Raw genomic sequence first — 19153 nt, forward strand, 5'->3', positions numbered from 1 at the left:
ATGTTATAGAATCGGTTTTTCTTGATAGGTGCCTAGCATTCAATTAGTGTCAATTAAGCACAGTTACTTACCGTAACAGGTGTTATCCAGGGACAGCAGGCAGATATTCTTAACGTATGGGTGATGTCACCGACGGAGCCCCGGTACGGACATTTTTAACTAGAAAGTTCTAGTTGGCCGCACCGCGCATGCGCCAGTGCCTTCCCGCCCGACAGAGGAGTGCGTGGTCCCCAGTTAAGATAAGCCAGCTAAGAAGCCAACCCGGGGAGGAGGGTGGGACCTAAGAATATCTGCCTGCTGTCCCTGGATAACACCTGTTACGGTAAGTAACTGTGCTTTATCCCAGGACAAGCAGGCAGCATATTCTTAACGTATGGGTGACCTCCAAGCTAACAGAGAGGGAGGGGGGATGGTTGGCCATTAGGAAAATTAATTGTGTAACACAGATTGGCTGAAGTGTCCATCCCGTCTGGAGAAGGTATCCAGACAGTAGTGAGTAGTGAACGTGTGAACTGAGGACCAAGTGGCAGCCTTGCAGATTTCCTCGATGGGCGTGGAATGGAGGAAGGCCACAGAAGCAGCCATAGCTCTGACCCTGTGGGCCGTGACAGCACCTTCCAGTGAGAGACCGGCCCGAGCATAACAGAACACAATGCAGGCAGCAAGCCAGTTGGAAAGCGTCCGTTTAGAGACAGGACGACCCAGACGGTTAGGGTCGAAGGACAAAAAGAGCTGAGGAGACGAGCGGTGAGCCCTGGTACGGTCAAGGTAGTAAGCAAGGGCACGCTTACAGTCCAGCTTGTGCAATGCCTGTTCCCCAGGATGGGAATGGGGCTTAGGGAAAAAGACAGGCAACACAATGGACTGGTTGAGGTGAAATTCCGAGACTACCTTGGGAAGGAATTTAGGATGGGTACGCAGAACCACCTTGTCATGGTGAAAAACAGTGAAAGGTGGGTCGGCAACCAGTGCATGCAGTTCACTAACCCTCCTGGCAGAGGTGATGGCAATGAGGAAAAGCACCTTCCATGTAAGAAATTTGAGTGGAGTTGTGGCAAGAGGCTCAAATGGGGGTTTCATGAGGGCTGATAAAACCACATTCAGGTCCCAGACGATTGGAGGAGGCTTCAGAGGTGGTTTGATGTTGAAGAGGCCTCTCATGAACCGGGAAACCAGGGGATGAGCCGTGAGCGGTTTTCCGAGGATAGGCTCATGAAATGCAGTGATGGCACTGAGGTGGACTCTGAGGTAGACTTGAGGCCAGCGTCAGACAGAGAGAGCAAATAGTCCAGTACAGTTTCCACCGCCAATGAGGTGGGATCGTGGTGATGTAGTAGACACCAAGAGGAGAACCGGGTCCACTTCTGATGGTAACATTGGAGGGTGGCCGGTTTCCTGGAGGCATTCAAAATTCGACGGACAGGCTGAGACAGATTCTCTGGAGAGGTCAGCCCGAGAGAAACCAAGCTGTCAGGTGGAGCGAGGACAGATTGGGATGCAGTAGCGACTGATGTTGCTGTGTAAGTAGAATAGGAAACACAGGAAGAGGAATGGGCTCTCTGGAGCTCAGTTGGAGCAGGAGGGAGAACCAGTGTTGGCGAGGCCACCGAGGGGCGATGAGAATCATGGTGGCTCTGTCTCTGCGGAGTTTGAATAACGTCCGCAACATCAGAGGCAGTGGAGGAAAGGCATATAGGAACCGATCCGTCCAGTCGAGCAGGAATGCATCCGGGGCCAGATGATGAGGAGAGAAGAGTCTGGAACAGAACTGGGGTAGCTGATGGTTGTGAGGAGCTGCAAAGAGGTCCACCTGAGGAGTGCCCCAGCGAGCAAAGATGGGGCGGAGTGTGGGAGGATCCAGAGTCCACTCGTGAGGTTGAAGGATGCGGCTGAGATTGTCGGCCAGGGAGTTCTGTTCGCCCTGGATGTAGACAGCCTTGAGGAAGAGACTGTGGGCCGTGGCCCAGGTCCAGATGCGGATGGCCTCCTGACAAAGGAGGAGAGATCCGGTGCCGCCTTGTTTGTTTATGTAGTACATGGCGACTTGGTTGTCTGTGCACAGGAGAAGAACCTGAGGGTAGAGAAGGTGCTGGAAGGCCCTGAGAGCATAGAACATGGCCCTGAGTTCCAGGAAATTGATGTGATGTTGACGCTCCTGAGGGGTCCAGAGTCCCTGGGTGCGAAGATCTCCCAGGTGAGCTCCCCACGCATAGGGGGAGGCATCTGTGGTTATGATCATGGAGTGAGGGGGTAGATGAAAGAGTAGACCCCTGGAAAGATTGGAGGAGTTCAACCACCATTGAAGAGGTTGCTGAAGAGACGATGTCACAGAGATGGGATGAGAAAGAGGATTCGTGGTCTGTGACCATTGGTTGGCTAGAGTCCATTGAGGTGTCCTGAGGTGGAGTCGCGCCAGAGGAAGCACATGGACCGTCGAGGCCATGTAGCCCAGGAGGACCATCATCTGCCGAGCTGGGATGGAGTGATGAAGGAGCACCTGACGGCAGAGGTGGAACAGGGTCTGTTGTCGGTCGGAGGGGAGAAACGCCCTCATCAGAGTGGTATCGAGAACTGCTCCAATGAACTGAAGTCGCTGTGTGGGAAGTAGGTGCGGCTTGGGGTAGTTGATCTCGAACCCCAGGAGATGGAGGAAGGAGATGGTATGTTGAGTGGCTTGTAGCACAAGTGGAGACGTAGATGCTTTCACCAACCAATCGTCCAAGTAGGGGAACACCTGGAGGTTGTGAGACCCGAGGAAGGCCGCCACCACAATAAGGCACTTGGTGAATACCCTGGGCGATGATGCGAGGCCAAAGGGTAGCACTTTGTACTGATAGTGACGGTGCTGTATCTGAAATCGGAGGTAGCGACGTGAAGTCAGATTGATTGAGATGTGAGTGTAGGCCTCTTTGAGGTCTAGGGAACATAGCCAGTCGTGTTGAGAGAGAAGAGGGTAAAGCGTGGCAAGGGAGAGCATTCTGAACTTTTCCTTGACCAGACACTTGTTGAGGTCCCGGAGATCGAGGATGGGACGGAGGTCTCCTGTCTTCTTGGGAACCAGGAAGTAGTGGGAGTAGAATCCCTGACCCCTTTGGTCTGATGGTACCTCTTCGATGGCATTGAAAAGAAGGAGGGAGTGGACCTCCTTCAGGAGGAGGGGGGATTGGGAGGAGTGGGAAGCAGACTCTTTGGGAGGATTGTCTGGTGGAAGAGTCTGGAAGTTGAGAGAGCAGCCGTGGCGAATGATGTTGAGGACCCATTGGTCTGATGTGATGACCTCCCAACGGCTGAGGAAGAGTTGGAGGCGTCCTCCGATAGGCTGAGGAAGAGGCAATGATGGTGGGAGACTGGCTATGCCCTGGAGAAAGGAGTCAAAAGGGTTGAGATGGTTTTGACGGAGGGAGAGGCTTGGCAGGCTGATGAGACTGGGAACGAGCCTGAGGTTGATGCTGGTGACGAGGACGGCGAGGCTGCTGCTGAGGCGGGTTGAGAGGTCTGGCCGAGAACCTGCGTTGGTAGGAGGACTGCTGTCTGTAGGGGCGAGCAGGCGGAGTCTTCTTTTTAGGTTTGATCAGAGTGTCCCACCTAGTCTTGTGCGCTGAGAGTTTCTGGGTGGTTGAGTCCAGGGACTCCCCGAAGAGTTCGTCACCAAGACAAGGTGCGTTAGCCAGGCGGTCTTGGTGGTTAATGTCGAGGTCAGAAACTCTAAGCCAGGCCAGACGCCGCATGGCAACAGCCATGGCAGATGCTCTAGAGGTCAGCTCAAATGAGTCATAAATGGAGCGTACCATGAATTTCCGAAGTTGGAGCAGACTGGAAATTTGCTGTTGGAAAAGAGGGACCTTACGTTCAGGAATGTATTTTTGTAAGGAGGAGAGTTGTTGCACCAGATGCTTCATATAGAAGGAGAAGTGAAAGGTGTAATTATTTGCCCTGTTGGCCAGCATTGCATTCTGGAAAAGGTGCTTGCCAAATTTATCCATAGTTTTCCCCTCTCTGCCAGGAGGGGTGGAGGCATAGACACTGGAGCCCTGAGTTTTCTTTAAGGTGGACTCCACCAGGAGAGATTCATAGGGCAATTGAGGCTTGTCAAACCCCGGGATTGGAATGACCCGGTACAAGCTATCCAGTTTGCGAGGGGCCCCGGGAACAGTGAGGGGGTTTTCCCAATTTTTGTAAAAAGTTTCCCGCAGGATGTCATGGACGGGTAACTTAAGGAATTCCTTGGGAGGTTGCTCAAAGTCTAGGGCATCGAGAAAAGCCTGGGACTTTTTAGAGTCGGACTCTAATGGAATGGAAAGAGCAGCCGACATCTCCCTGAGGAACTTGGTAAAAGAGGACTGTTCAGGTTTTGAACCGGTATCAACCGTCGAGGGTTCCTCGTCCGTCGAGGAAGCGTCTTCCTCGGTACTGTGCGGGGATTCTTCCCATAAGTCAGGGTCCCTGATGTCGGGGTGCGCACGGCGGGACATCGGTGTGGAGGGCTCGGCATGGCGGGTCTTAGAGAGAGACCGGTGCCGTTCCTGGTACCGGGAAGGGTCGGTATCAGAACGGGCCTGCACCGCAGGTTGGGAACGATGTGGTTCAGCCGAGAGCACCGGCATGGAAGTGTTAAGCGGTACCGAGGGGGTCGACACCGATGGGATCGTGCGAGGCTCGGACCGGTCCTGCACCGGAAGGTGTGGGGCCAGCAGCGCCGGCAACAGTTGTTGGAGTTGTTGCTGCAGCTGCTCCTGTAATTGGGTCTGGAGTATGGCCGCGATGCGGTCGTCCAGGGGAGGCACCAGTACCGCTTTTTTCTTCTTCGGTACCATAGGTGCCACTCTACGCTCCGGCGATGAGGAGGCCGATGACGAGGCACTCACCGATATCGGAGCGGAGCGTTTGCGGGGTCGGTGCGGTGCCGGAAGGACCGGCGTCGCAACCGTGGCAGGAGGGCGCTCAAGGGAAGTGGAAGGCTTCTTAGCCGGCTTACCTGGGGCCAGCGACCCCGAAGAAGGATCTGGCGTCGTCGAAGTAGTCGGTGTCGACTTTTGAGGTGCCGTCGACGTCGCGGCAGGTTCCATGGCAGATCCGGTACAAAAAAGAATATTTTGCTGGATCTGCCTATTTTTCAATGTGCGCTTTTTAAGAGTAGCACAGCGGGTGCAGGTGTCAGCCCGATGCTCCGGACCCAAACACTGCAGGCACCAATTGTGCGGGTCGGTGAGAGAGATCGGGCGTGCACACCGCTGGCACTTCTTAAAGCCCGGTTGAGGGGGCATGAAGGGAAACACGGCCTCCGCAAAATCGAAGCCGGAGGCCTGTATGGTGGCAACAGGCCCCACCGGGGCCGGCCCGAAAAAATAAGAAAACTCGACGAGTTTGTTTTTTTTTTTTTTGAAAATAAAAGCAAAGGAATCCGAAGGGAAAAAATCGAAGAAAAAAGAAAAATTACGCGAGCGGGAAGGCAGAAACTAGTTTTTCAACGGCCGTTGAAAACACATGCGTCTTCTTCGCTCCGTGGAAACGAAGAAACTGGGGACCACGCACTCCTCCGTCGGGCAGGAAGGCACTCGCGCATGCGCGGTGTGGCCAACTAGAACTTTCTAGTTAAAAATGTCCGTACCGGGGCTCCGTCGGTGACGTCACCCATACGTTAAAAATATGCTGCCTGCTTGTCCTGGGATAAAAACCCTTACTTGGTCTTGTTATATAATTAAATTAGGCACTTATCTAAATGGTCGCCTCCAACTTTAGGCGCTACTTACAGAATTTGGGCCATACTGCTTTCCGTACAGATAAGTCATTTGTTTTACTCTCTATAGTTATTATTAGTCAGCTGTATTCTAAGACCTCCTTATACTGTAGAGTAGTTATTGCTCACCAGTTCACTGAAATACCTCCTCTTACTCTGTATTGTAGTTATTATTACTAAAGCCCATATCATTCTGTAGAGTTTTTGTTACTCACCCGTGTCTGGATGTCTAACTTCTCCCTCTCCTAACTCCTGGGGATCCTGGATATTTGGCTCTCCATCTTCTTTAATCCACGATAACAGATCAGGACGTATCCTTACAGAGCCTGTTTCCAGGAATAAACATGAAAACTCAGTTATACTTCCCTTTTATTCAAAGAAAAATATGCAGCAGGTTCAAAGGATCAGCTATGAAGCACAGTTACTTACCGTAACAGGTGTTATCCAGGGACAGCAGGCAGATATTCTCCACATGTGGGTGATGTCATCTACGAAGCCCCGATCAGACACTCTCGCAAGCAAACTTGCTTGAAGATCTTCAAGCTTGTGAGAGTACCATGCATGTGCGTGTGCCTTTCTGCTCAAGCTAGGGGGGCGCAAAGAAGCCAACCCCGGGGAGGTGGGTGGGTTGTGAGAATATCTGCCTGCTGTCCCTGGATAACATCTGTTAAGGTAAGTAACTGTGCTTTATCCCAAGACAAGCAGGCAGCATATTCTCCACATGTGGGTGACCTCCAAGCTAACTAAAAAGAGAGGAGGGAAGTTGGCAATTTAGGAGAACAGATTATGCAAAACAGACTGGCCAAACTGGTCGTCTCACCTGGAGAAAGTATTCAGACAGTAGTGCGAGGTGAAGGTATGAACCGAGGACCATGTGGCGGCCTTGCAGATCTCCTCAATAGGCTTGGACCTGATGAAAGCAACAGACGCCGCCATGGATCTGACATTATGCTCAGTGACCCGACCCTGCAGCGGGAGACCAGCCTGATCGTAGCAGAAAGAAATACACGCAGCCAACCAGTTGGACAAGGTGCACTTGGACACGGGACACCCCAACTGATTCGGATCGAAAGATATGAAGAGCTGTAGAGCAGTCCGATGAGTCTGAGTGCGTTGCAGATAGAAAGCCAACACCTTCTTACAGTCAAGAGTGTGAAGAACCACCTCTCCAGGATGAGAATGGAGCTTAGGACAAAAACACAGGAAGAACAATGGATTGGTTGAGATGAAATTCCGAAACCACCTTAGGCAAGAACTTAGGATGGGTGCGGAGAACTACTTTATCATGATGAAAGACAGTGAAAGGCGGATCTGCAACCAAAGCTTGCAGCTCACTGACCCTGCGGGCAGACATGAGCGCGATAAGAAACACCATTTTCCAAGTGAGATACTTCAGATGAGCCCAATCGATAGGTTCAAAAGGAGGCTTCATCAACTGAGCAAGGACTACATTGAGATCCCAAACCATGGGAGGAGGTTTGAGGGGAGGATGAACATTGAAAAGGCCCTTCATAAACTGGGAAACCACCGGAAGAACCGAGAGCGGTTTCCCCTCAAGCGGCCAATGAAAAGCCGCGATAGCACTGAGGTGGACTCGAATAGAAGTGGATTTGAGACCAGACCAGGACAAGCGCAACAGATAATCTAGCACTGAAGGCAAGGAGGCAGACCGTGGCTCCAGGCTCAGCGACGAACACCAAGAGGAAAACCTGGTCCACTTCTGAGAATAACACTTGTCGAGTGGACCGCCTCCTAGAGAACATCCTGAACAGATTGAGAGAACTGGAAAGAGGCAGTCAGGTGCTGAGAAACCAAGCTGTAAAATGTAGCGACAGCAGGTTGGGATGCAAAAGAGAACCCCGACTCTGAGAAAGCAGAGAAGGAAAAACCGGGAGAAGGAGAGGCTCCCTGGCACTGAGTTGAAGAAGCAGGGAGAATCAGGGCTGCCTGGGCCACCGAGGGGCTATGAGAACCATGGTGGCGTGCACAGACTTGAGCGTGACTAGAGTCCTCAGAATTAGAGGAAAGGGAGGGAATGCATAGAGAAACAGGCCGACCCAGTCCAGGAGGAACGCATCTGCCTCAAGATGGTGTGGAGAATAGATCCTGGAGCAGTATTGAGGCAGTTTGTGGTTCAGGGGGGAAGCAAACAGATCTACCAGATCTACCCACCGAGCGAACACCTGGCGCAAAATCCGCGAACTGAGAGACCATTTGTGAGGTTGCAGCAGGCGACAGAGCCCGTCGGCCAGGCAGTTCTGCTGGCCCTGAATGTAGACCGCTCTGAGAAAGATGTTGTAGCGAATCGCCCATTCCCAAATCTTGAGAGCTTCCTGTTGACATAATACATAGCCACCTGGTTATCTGTCCGGATGAGGACCATGTAGTCGCGAAGCAGATGAAGAAAGGCTTTGAGAGCGTTGAAAATGGCTCGAAGCTCCAACAGATTGATGCAACAGTGCCACTCCCCACTGGACCAAAGCCCTGCGTCCAGAGGCCGTTGAGGTGAGCTCCCCATGCGTAGGCGGACAAGTCGGTCGTCAAGTCCTTCTGCGCCAGAGGAGCGTTAAATAGAAAACCTCTGGAAAGATTGGAACAGCGCATCCACCAGCGGAGAGATCGTTTCAAGGAAGGAGTCACCACGATCCTGGGGGAGACCGGATCGCGATCCTGACACCACTGCGAGGCCAGGGTCCACTGCGGAATGTGAAGGTGAAGTCTGGCAAAAGGCATCACATGCACGGTGGAGGCCATATGCCCTAGCAGTATCATCATGCTTTTGGCTGAGATGGTCGAAAGGAGGGAGACCTGCCAACAAAGGCGGATGATGGACTCCTGATGAGGACAAGGCAGGAATGAATGGAGATGAAGCGTATCCAACACCGCTCCGATGAACTGGAGAGATTGGGACGGACACAACTAGGACTTCGGAAAGTTTATCTCGAAGCCCAGACAATGGAGAAATAGAATAGTCTGTCGGGTCGCTAAGATAACCTCCGAACGAGATGACGCGTTGATCAGCCAGTCGTCCAGGTATGGGAAAACCTGGAGCCCCTGTGTCCGCAGGGCCGCGGCAACCACCACCAGACACTTTGTGAACACCCTTGGGGAAGATGCAAGGCCGAAGGGGAGAAAACGGTACTGCAGATGGAGATTCCCCACACGAAATCTCAAGAATTGGCGAGAGGCCGGATGAATCAAGATGTGCGTGTAGGCCTCTTTCAGATCCAGGGAGCAAAGCCAATCCCCCTTGTCCATGAGGGGGTAAAATGTCAGAAGAGTGAGCATGCAAAACTTCTCCTTGACCAGGCATTTGTTGAAAGCCCGAAGGTCGAGAATGGGACGCAAGTCCCCGGTCTTCTTGGGGACCAGAAAAAACTGGGAGTAGAACCCCGAGTTCCGTTGATGCTCCGGAACCTCCTCGACTGCCCGAAGGTGGAGAAGAGCCTGGGACTCCTGAAGCAGGAGGGGAAGATGCGCCCCATCGGAAGGAAACTTCAGGAAGGACTGGGCCGGAGGCACATGCTGAAAGCGAAGAGAGTACCCCTCTCGAATTATGGAGAGGTCCCAGGAGTCGGTTGTCAGCATCTCTCACTGATGGTTAAAAAGATGAAGCCGACCCCCAATGTGAAGGGGGGAAGGCCGCTGGACGCAGGACACCAGAGTGTCCGGGCCGTAATTATCAAAAAGACGGCGTCAGTTTCGCCACTGCAGGCAACTGAAACTTGGCAGGACGCTGATGCTGAGGGTGCTGAGGCGGACGAGATAGAGGGGGAGTGGACTTCTGCGGATAACGCCATGGAGGAAGCTTATACTGCCTAGCAGGAGGGGCTTTTGCCTTAGGGCACACCAGGGAGGCAAAGGATCTCTCGTGTTCCGAGAGGCGTTTCATGGCCGCTTCGATCGAGTCATAGAAGAGCTCGTTCCCCACACAGGGAAGATTCGCCAAGCGTTCATGCAAATTGGGGTCCATGTCCACCAGACGCAGCCAAGCCAAGAGATGCATCACCACCGCAAAGGCCGTATCCGGGACGACAGCTCGAAGGCGTCGTACGTGGCCTGCAGCAAATAGAGACGGATACTGGACAACATCTCCAAAAGGTGACTGAACGCCTGCTGACGGCGGGAGGGGACGTCAGGAAGGAAAGACTGCAGACCCTTCAGGCAGTGCTTGAGGTAAGAAGTAAACGTAAAATTGTAGTTAAGGACGCGGTTCGCCATCATCGAGTTTTGATAAAGGCGGCGACCAAACTTGTCCATCGTCCGGCCCTCTCTGCCTGGGGGGACAGCAGCATAGACCCTGGAGAGGTTGGACTTCTTCAGTGAGGACTCCACAACCAGGGACTGATGGGAGAGCTGCACTTTCTCGAAACCCTTACATGGTACCGTGCGGTACAAAGGGATGGCCGGGATGGCATAAGTCACTTCCAGATTACGGAGGAAGGTTTGTCTTAGAACCGTATTCAGAGGAAGCCTCAAAGACTCCTTCGGGGGATGGGGAAGCTCCAACTCATCCAGGTATTCTTTGGTGTACTGGAATTCAGACTGGAGATCCAGCTGAAGAGCCCTACCCATGTTCGAGACAAATCTTGCAAAGGAGGAGGCCCGAGATGAAGAAGGGGTCTCGTGAGGCGAGGAGGATCCGGAACGTCGAGCCGCCAAAAAGGACAGGGACGCTTCCCTGGAATAGAGAGCAAGCATATCCGAATCCCAAGAGAATGACAGAGAAGATGCTCTGCTCCAAGGTCCCGGACAGACAAAAAAGCCCCCATGGTGCCCCCCACTGGGGGAAGGGCCAGGGGTATGAGAAACCAGGGGGGAAACCAACTTCTTCGAGAGCTTTGAGGGAGGAGCCTCGACCCCGAACCACCCCGACTCGAGGAGACTGACGGGGAGGACCGCCGACGAGAGCGCGAGGCATGACTAGAGTGTATCAGCTCCATGAAGCGCCACGAGAAATGTGGGGCAGGAGATCTGCTGTCCCTCGACCGCTTCAAAGGCGGAAACCTCGAAAGAGCGGACTTCGAGGGATGCTTCAATCAAGGCGCACGGGGTGGGGACCCCAGCCTCGAAGCAGCAGGGGACGACCCACTAGAGGAAAGCCGTCGAGACCGTCGGGACCGCTCGCGAGTGGCGTCAAGCGGGGACTCAGGCTGGCCAGCTGTGGTCAAGGTCGAAGCCAGGACAAGTTAGCTCAGGACTGAGGAGATCTCCGTTTGTAGGATGGCCTTTAGCATGTCCTCGAACATCGGCACCGAGAACCATAGGATCAGGTCGAGCAGGTGCACCTGTGCGCTCCAACAAGGGCGACCTCGAGGAAGAGTATTCCTGTTGAGAGGAGGCACGCTTCGAAGGAGGTTTCGACTAGACATGGGCCATCGTACCCCCCTGAGACCCCGGGGTAGGCTTCTTCGCCAGGGTACCTGAGGGAGGAAGAGGAGACTTACCTGGAGCCACAGGTTTTGTCGGGGCAGCCACCGAAGACTTGACAGACGAGGGAGACTTTGACAAAGTTGAGGCCTTCGAGGCCGAGGCCCAGGTCAGGGCTGAGGTCGAGGCCAGGGTTGGGGCCGAGGCCGCCGCCGCAGGATCCATGCCAAACAACTCGAAGATCCTGGCCCTTCTTCTTCGAAGCACCTGTAGTTGGAGAGTAGCACAATGAGGGCAGGAGTCCAAGCGATGGTCGGCCCCGAGGCACTCAATGCACTAACGGTGGGGGTCAATGATAGAGATCACCCGAACGCACTTTTTGAAACCTGAAATCGGCCGGGACATAGGAACCAGAGCGACGCCGCAGTCGTGCTAGGCTCACCGTCCAAGTCAGACCTGGAGCTCCGGGTCAATAATGGAAGTTGAAATAAAGTTGTTTTTGTTGTTATTTTACGCGCCGCACAGCTACTCACACGAAAACAAAAAAACGAAGCAAGCCGCAGTGCAAGAAGCACTCCGATCTCGCAGAGCATTTGAACTGGGCTTCTGGCTCCGCGGAAAATGAAGAACTGAGACCACGATGAGGAGACGCGCCCCCCTAGCTTGAGCGGGAAGGCACATGCGCATACACGGTACTCTCACAAGCTTGAAGATCTTCAAGCAAGTTTGCTTGCGAGAGGGTCCGAACAGGGCTCCGTAGATGACGTCATCCACATGTGGAGAATATGCTGCCTGCTTGTCCTTTGATAATGAATTTTATTTATTTATTGGGATGTAATAACCATCTTTATGAAGAGATTCTTCCAAGGTAGTGTACAGCAGATACAGCTTGACATACCATCAAAAGCTTAAAATGGCCTCTTTGAATATGATTTTTAGATGCCAGTTAAAAACCTGCTCTACGAGAGTCACGTGATGCTGTGGGCTGGGGCAGACGCGTCCTGCCTGAGCTCCCGGGCCCCGAGTCCTAGATTCGCCATTCCACACTCTGCAGAGCGCGCCTAAAACTAGTCCATAGTACTATACCAGTGCATGGACAAATATTTTCCCTCGCTGTGGCTCTCAATGTCGACACGCACCACATAAAGAGATCAAGACTGTCCGGCGGTTGCAGCCGACAACATGGCATCGGGACCCATGGCCGAGATCAAGTTTCAAGTTTATTGAGTTTTAATATACCGACCATCAGCAAGTATCTGGCCGGTTTACAATAAAATTTAAAAAGATAATAATAAGTAAATAATAATTAGAAAATAATAAAGTGTACATCAAGGACATAAACAGGACAAACATGAAAGTGAGGGAAAAAGGGAAATGGGAGGGGAAAGTTACATGTTAAAAGAAGAAAGGAGAGAGAGGGAAGGGGTAAAACGTATGGGGCGGGATCGCTTTATAAAAGCGGTTTGCTGAGTAAGGAAAGAGAGAAAGAAAAAAAAAAAGGTAAAATAAATAAATAAATAAAATGAAAGATGTCTAAATGCAGGAGAAGGCGTCGCTGAATAAGAAAGTCTTCAGGCTTATCTTGAATTTATCAAGTTGATGTTCGAATCTGAGTTGCTGTGGCAGTGCATTCCACAGAGTTGGAGCTACTACTGCGAAATTTATTTTTCTAGTGTAGAAAAAATCTTTTATGGAAAGGATTAACAAAAGGTTCTGGTCTGCTGATCTCAGTAAGCGTGTCGGGCATTGTGGGATAAGAAGTTTATCAAGATATAAAGGCAGGTGGGAATGTCTTATTTTAAAGGTGAGCAGAATGGTTTTATAGGTGATCCGGTGCATAATAGGGAGCCAGTGTGCTTCCTTCATGAGTGGAGTAACATGGTCAAATTTGCCAGTTTTATAGATGATTTTTATTGCTGTGTTTTGAATTATTTGTAGGCGTCGAAGTTCTTTTTGGGGAAGTCCATTGAAAAGAGAGTTACAATAGTCGAGGTGGGAGATAACCAGAGAGTGAATTAAAATCTTTATTGAATCTGTATCTAGGACTGAAATGAGAGAACGGATAAGGCGAAGTTTAAAAAAACAAATTTTTGCTACCGAACTGATGTGGTCATGAAAAGTGAGGTCTTTGTCAATGATGACTCATAAAAGTTTTATTTTTGATTCCATTTTTATAGGGATGGATTTGATAAAAATTTTACCGGATAAAGTCTCACTGTTGTTGATTGGGAGTAGGAGGCCGCAGGATTTATCAATATTAAGGGAGAGTTTATTTGTGTAAAGCCAATCATTTATTGCATCTAGTTTATTGTTGATGTCGTCTATTTCCAAAGTGTTTGAGGTATTGATAGGGTGAAGTAATTGTATGTCATCTGCGTAGGCAAAGATTGTGAATCCGATAGATTGTGCTAGAGTAAGAAGAGGAGAGAGAAAAATGTTGAATAAGAGTGGAGATAAGATGGAGCCTTGCGGAACACCGTAGGTTTGTGAAATAGGGAAAGAAGTTTCATTCTTTACATGAACTTTGAAACAACGTTCGTTAAAGTATGAAACAAACCAGGAAAGAGCCTGGTCTGTGATGCCATAGTCTTTAAGTCTATTGATAAGGAGGGAGTGGTCGATGGTGTCGAAGGCTGCAGACAGGTCAAGAGAAACAAGGAGAACAGATTTTTGGCGATCATGATAATAGTGTATAGTTGAGACTAGGCCTAGCAGTGACAATTCAGTGGAGTGTGAAGAACGGAAACCAGTTTGATATGGGTGTAAGGCATGAGTTTTATCAATGAATTCTGTAAGTTGGTTATGAATGATTTTTTCGGTTAGTTTGGAGATCATAGGAAGGTTAGCAATTGGGCGAATGTTTTCTGGTAGTGAGGGATCTGAATTATGATTTTTCAGTTTTGGGATAACTAGGGCGGTTTTCCAAGCTAAAGGCACATGGCAATCGGAAAGAGACTTTGATACCATTTCCCGAATGAATGGACCAAAGAAAGAAAAGAATTTTTTAAGGAGCGAAGGGGGGATACTCTCCATAAGATTGTTTGGAGTATTTAAAGATTGAAAGGAGATTTGTTAGTGAGGGCAGTTTGAAATTTGAGCAGGTGCTAAATGGAACATGGGTGGAGTCATCGGTGATGTAAGTAGGAGAAACAGGAGGAGAGGATCCAAGGTGGGATCTGATATCTTTGATTTTTGTGTCGAAGAAGAGTGCCAACTCGGTAGCAGTCGGCTGTGTGGTTAAAGGTAAGGGTTTCTTTTTAGAGTAAGAAGAAAGCGATTGAAGTAAATTGAAGAGAGCGGAGGAGTTGTGGGTGGAGGTGATATATTTAGAGTAATATTCTTTCTTAGTTTGTTGAATGACAGATTTATAGTATGAGGATTTTTCCTTGTAAAGGTTAAGAAGATTATTGCAGCGTGTTTTACTCCATTTTTGTTCTATTGAGCGAAGTTGACGACGAAGAAGGGCAAGTTTATCGTTAAACCAAGGTTTTTTATTGTTTTGTTTTGAGTCTGACTTAAGGTGAGTTTTTTCCTGTTGGGGGGATATTATAATGGCGGTCTCTCTGGCAATGCAGTCAGGCCTGGACAGGCTCTCCCAGCAACTACAGTGGCTGGAGACCATGATTGCAGACACCACCCGCTGCACCACTGAATTGGAGACGTGCGTGTCCCGTATTGAGGATGCCCAGGGAGCCCAGCAAGTCGTTCCGAGAACTTCAGGAGCTGACACGTGTGCATACAGAGCGGCTGGAAGATATGGAAAATAGATCCCGCAGGTCAAATCTCCGTTTTCTGGGTATACCAGAAACGGTTGCGGGGCCAGCTCTCTTGCACACCTTGGAGACGTGGCTGCAGGAGAATTTTCCCCTACGGGAGGCCCTGGGCCCATTGTGCCTGGAATGGGCACATCGCATGGGCAGGAAATAACATCGGGAGGCCCGCCCATGAATGATTATTGCGAAGCTGCTTAATTATAACCATAAGGTTGAAATCCTACGCCAATACATGCAATCGAGGGATTCTTTGAAATTTTGGGATAACGAAGTGCGTATTTTTCAGGATTACTCAGCAGCTTTGACAGAGAAGAGGAAATTGTTCTATCCACTTTGTTCTACTTTGGCAGATAAAAAGATGTGCTTCATGTTCCTGTATCCCGCCATGTTGCGCCTATATCATCAGGGCCAGTGGTATACGTTAGACTCTTTTCTGGAAGCAGCCAATTATCTTAATACTCACTTGCTTCAACCACAGGAACCATCCTAATTGTGGCCTGTATCTTGAGTGTTAGTTCATTTGTTGGGCTTAATATTGTTGTCCACTGACTCTGGCCATTCGGAATTGTCAGTTAGATGGGTGGCGTTTACTCACCAAGTGGTTGACTCTAGTTCCTAATATGTGAATTTGAGCATTAATCACATAAGGTGTTTGCTTTTATTTTGCTCATGTGGGGGGGTTTATAACTGTGTTGATATATGCTATGACTCGGGAGGGGGGGCATCTTTCTGTGACTCGACACACTTCTGAGCCTGCCATTGTGTGGGCCAGTTACTGTGTTTCTTCTGGAGAATTCTGTAGGGTGGGGGAGGAGGGGTGGGGAGGGAAGTAGGGGAGGGGATGGGGTTTCTCATAGTGTTATTACATATGAGCATTTTTTTCACAAATAGATCTGTTTTTGTTGAGAGAGAGTGTTCATGGGCAGGGGAGAATGGGAAAGCTTGGTGTATTGATTCAGGGGCTTGTGGTTAAGAGTGAATATGTCTCTATATTTAGATACGTTCTCTTATGTCCCCAGATTGGGTTAGGCTGGGAACCCGGGATGATGAGTCACATATACGGAATTTCATGATAGTATTGTATCTTCCCAGCTACTTATGTCACTAGCTGCGCATCATGTCCTGGAACGTCTCGGGCATCACGTCCCCTATTAAGAGAACTAAAATTCTGAATCAGTTAAGGACTCAAAAGGTTGACATTGCTTGCATACAGGAAACCTGTTTAACTGATCTAGAACATTCGAAATTGGGTTGCTCTTGGGTGGGGGCAGTGTTTGCAGCCTCACCGCCACATAAAAAAGCGGAGGTAGCAATATTGATTAACAAACTTTACCTCACACAGCAACAGTGGTTGAGAGTGACCCGCAGGGTCGTTATCCATTACTTTACCTTAAAGTAGGTACTTATTCGTTTTACCTCTTGAATGTTTACGCCCCTAACATATATGATCACTCTTTTTTTGAACGACTGATTGCGTTATTGCTGGAGCGGATGGATTCACCGGTGTATATAGTGGGGGATCTCAATCAAGTTTTAGATCAGAATCTTGATCGCTCGAATCCTGGGGTCTCTGGGGGGGGGGGGCAGTGGGAACTCTAGACATTCCATATCTTTGTGCGGCCCTGGATCTGGTTGACCCCTGGCGTACACTTCATGTCACTGAACGAGATTATAATCACAGATCCCAGGCTCATGGGACGCAGTCCCGCATTGACTACATACTTACCACTAGACATTGTTTTCTTAATATTAACTCTGCGGTTATTGGTCCCTCAATAATCTCAGACCACGTATTGATTTGGATAGATGTAAACGGTTCATAGTCAGTGGCGCGCAAGACGCCAGCACGCCAACAATCTAGCGCTGACAATTCGGCGCAAGACAGAAGCACGCGGGGGAAAAGGTAATTTTTAAAGAGCTACGACAAAGGGTTTGGGGTGGCAACCCCCCCACTTTATTGGTTAGTGTTTACGCTGCTGTTGGAGGGGGTTCGGGGGGTTGGAACCCTCCATTATAGAGAAAACGGAACTTTTTCTGATTTTTTTCGGGAAAAATTCTGTTTTCTCTACAATGTGGGGGGTTTCACCCCCTACCCCCACCCCGCAACGGCAGCGCAAACACTAATGTACTGTAATTCTTTACTATTTACCTGTAATTTACTCTTCTACTGTAATGTAACTCCTCTGGAAATGCCCAGATATTTTCTATATTGTAATCCGCCTAGAACCGCAAGGCACAGGCGGAATAGAAATCTCTAATGTAATGTAATGTTCCACCATAAAACTGATCAGATAGCAGGGATTTTACTGGAACACTTTCAGAGTACATATAGGAGCAGGGACTCAGATCCTGGCACACTTACCTTAGATTATATCACTGATTCTGGTATGCCCATCTTGACAGATCATGAAGTCGAATCCCTAAATATGCCAATTACTATCAGAGAATTACACTGGGCAATTCAACACCAACGCAATTATTCTGCGCCTGGTCTCAACGGTTTCACAGCCGAATTTTATAAACTTCTGTCCTCTCAGATTGGCATACCCCTGAGAGACTATTATACTCAGGTTATAGATCAGGGGGAGTTCTCTGGGGAGGCCAATGTGGCCCTGATTACTTTCATATTAAAGCCTGGAAAGGAGGCGGCTTTCTCAGACTCTTATCACCCTATCTCCCTTTTGAATATAGACATTAAAATCTTAGCCAAACTTCTAGCAGATCGATTATCCAATATCCTCCCGAGACTTATAGGACCAGAGCAAGTGGACTTTGTGAAAGGTCGCTAGGTGACCCACAATGTTTGAAAGGCTATTTTGACAGTAGGGCACATGCTCAGGACTGAGACATGTCCATGATATTTCTTAGTCTAGACGCGGCCAGAGCTTTTGATCAAGTGGATTGGCAGTATTTATTTGGGGTGCTGGACTATATAGGGATGAAGGGGTGGTATATGCAATCAATACGAGCCTTATATGCATCTCCAAGGTTAATGATGCTTACTGCTTACTGGTTAATGATGTTATCACTGAGGCCTTCCCCATTGAATGTGGAACCCGACAGGGCTGCCCCTTATCGCTCCTGCTCTCCTTGATATATTGAGGATGGTTATTGAAGACCCTGGGATAGCAGGAGTGACCTTTCCAGATCATACAATAAAGGTGTTAGCTTTTAACTCTAATTCACCCACACACCTCTATCACTCAGCTCCTGCAATCACTTGAGGAATTCCGATTTTATTCGGGCTTCTCTCTTAATTTTCAAAAATCTACAGCATTAGCGATTCCATCTTCCCTACAGGATTCCTGGAATGGTGACTTTCCATTTACATGGGCTCCTACCTCCATTAAATATTTGGGGGTGCTGATACCACGAGACCTCTCTACTTTATACATTAGTAATATAGCTCCCTTATTGGACGACACACTGAGGCATTTGCAGCTTTGGTCCACATTCCCCTTGTCTGTAGCGGGCCGAGTGGCCTTGTATAACATGGTATTGTTCCCTAAATGGTTATATAGGTTCCAGGTACTTCCACTCTTATTATCTCATCACCATACCCACCAGCTTGCTAGAAGGCTACAGCGCTATATTTGGGGAGGGAAAAAAACCGTGCATAACTTACTAAAGGCTGTGCCTCCTCCAGGACAGGGGGGTTTTGGGTTGTTGAATGTACGCTGGTACGCCCTAGCCTGCCAGATGAAACATATGATTGGTTTAGAGCAGTGGTCTCAAACTCAAACCCTTTGTAGGGCCACATTTTGGATTTGTAGGTACTTGGAGGGCCTCAGAAAAAACAGTTAATGTCAATTTTGCATGACAATTTTGCATGAGGTAAAACTCAATAGTTTATAAATCTTTCCTTTTGGCTAAGTTTTAATAATAATATTGTAATTTATAGCTAAAGAGACATATGATCAAGAAATTGTTTTATTTTACTTTTGTGATTATGATAAACATACCGAGGGCCTCAAAATAGTACCTGGCGGGCCGCATGTGGCCCCCAGGCCGCATGTTTGAGACCACTGGTTTAGAGGTACCTCCTATTTTACTGCAACTAGGTTAGAATTATCTTTTGTTATCTCCTTATCATTGTAGTAGTTTTTTGCATTCCACTGCAGCAGTTTTCCGTCCCCTGGTGGCGCATTACCCTATTTTTGCCCCGGCAAGGAGGACGTGGTGCTGGGTGTGTAAATGTGCTAGGCTTTCATCAGTGTTTTCTCTATATTTACCGATTCAAGGCAACTGTGACTTTTTACCAGGCCTTCAAAAT

At 49.3% G+C, this 19153-nt stretch overlaps 1 pseudogene; it reads right to left on the reverse strand.

Moving 5' to 3' along the window:
• The window catches only part of LOC117355250, a 44706-nt pseudogene that overhangs the window by 15625 nt on the left and 9928 nt on the right, over positions 1-19153 (reverse strand).

The sequence above is a fragment of the Geotrypetes seraphini genome, chromosome 2 (assembly GCF_902459505.1).
Source record: "Geotrypetes seraphini chromosome 2, aGeoSer1.1, whole genome shotgun sequence".
Classification (NCBI taxonomy): domain Eukaryota; kingdom Metazoa; phylum Chordata; class Amphibia; order Gymnophiona; family Dermophiidae; genus Geotrypetes; species Geotrypetes seraphini.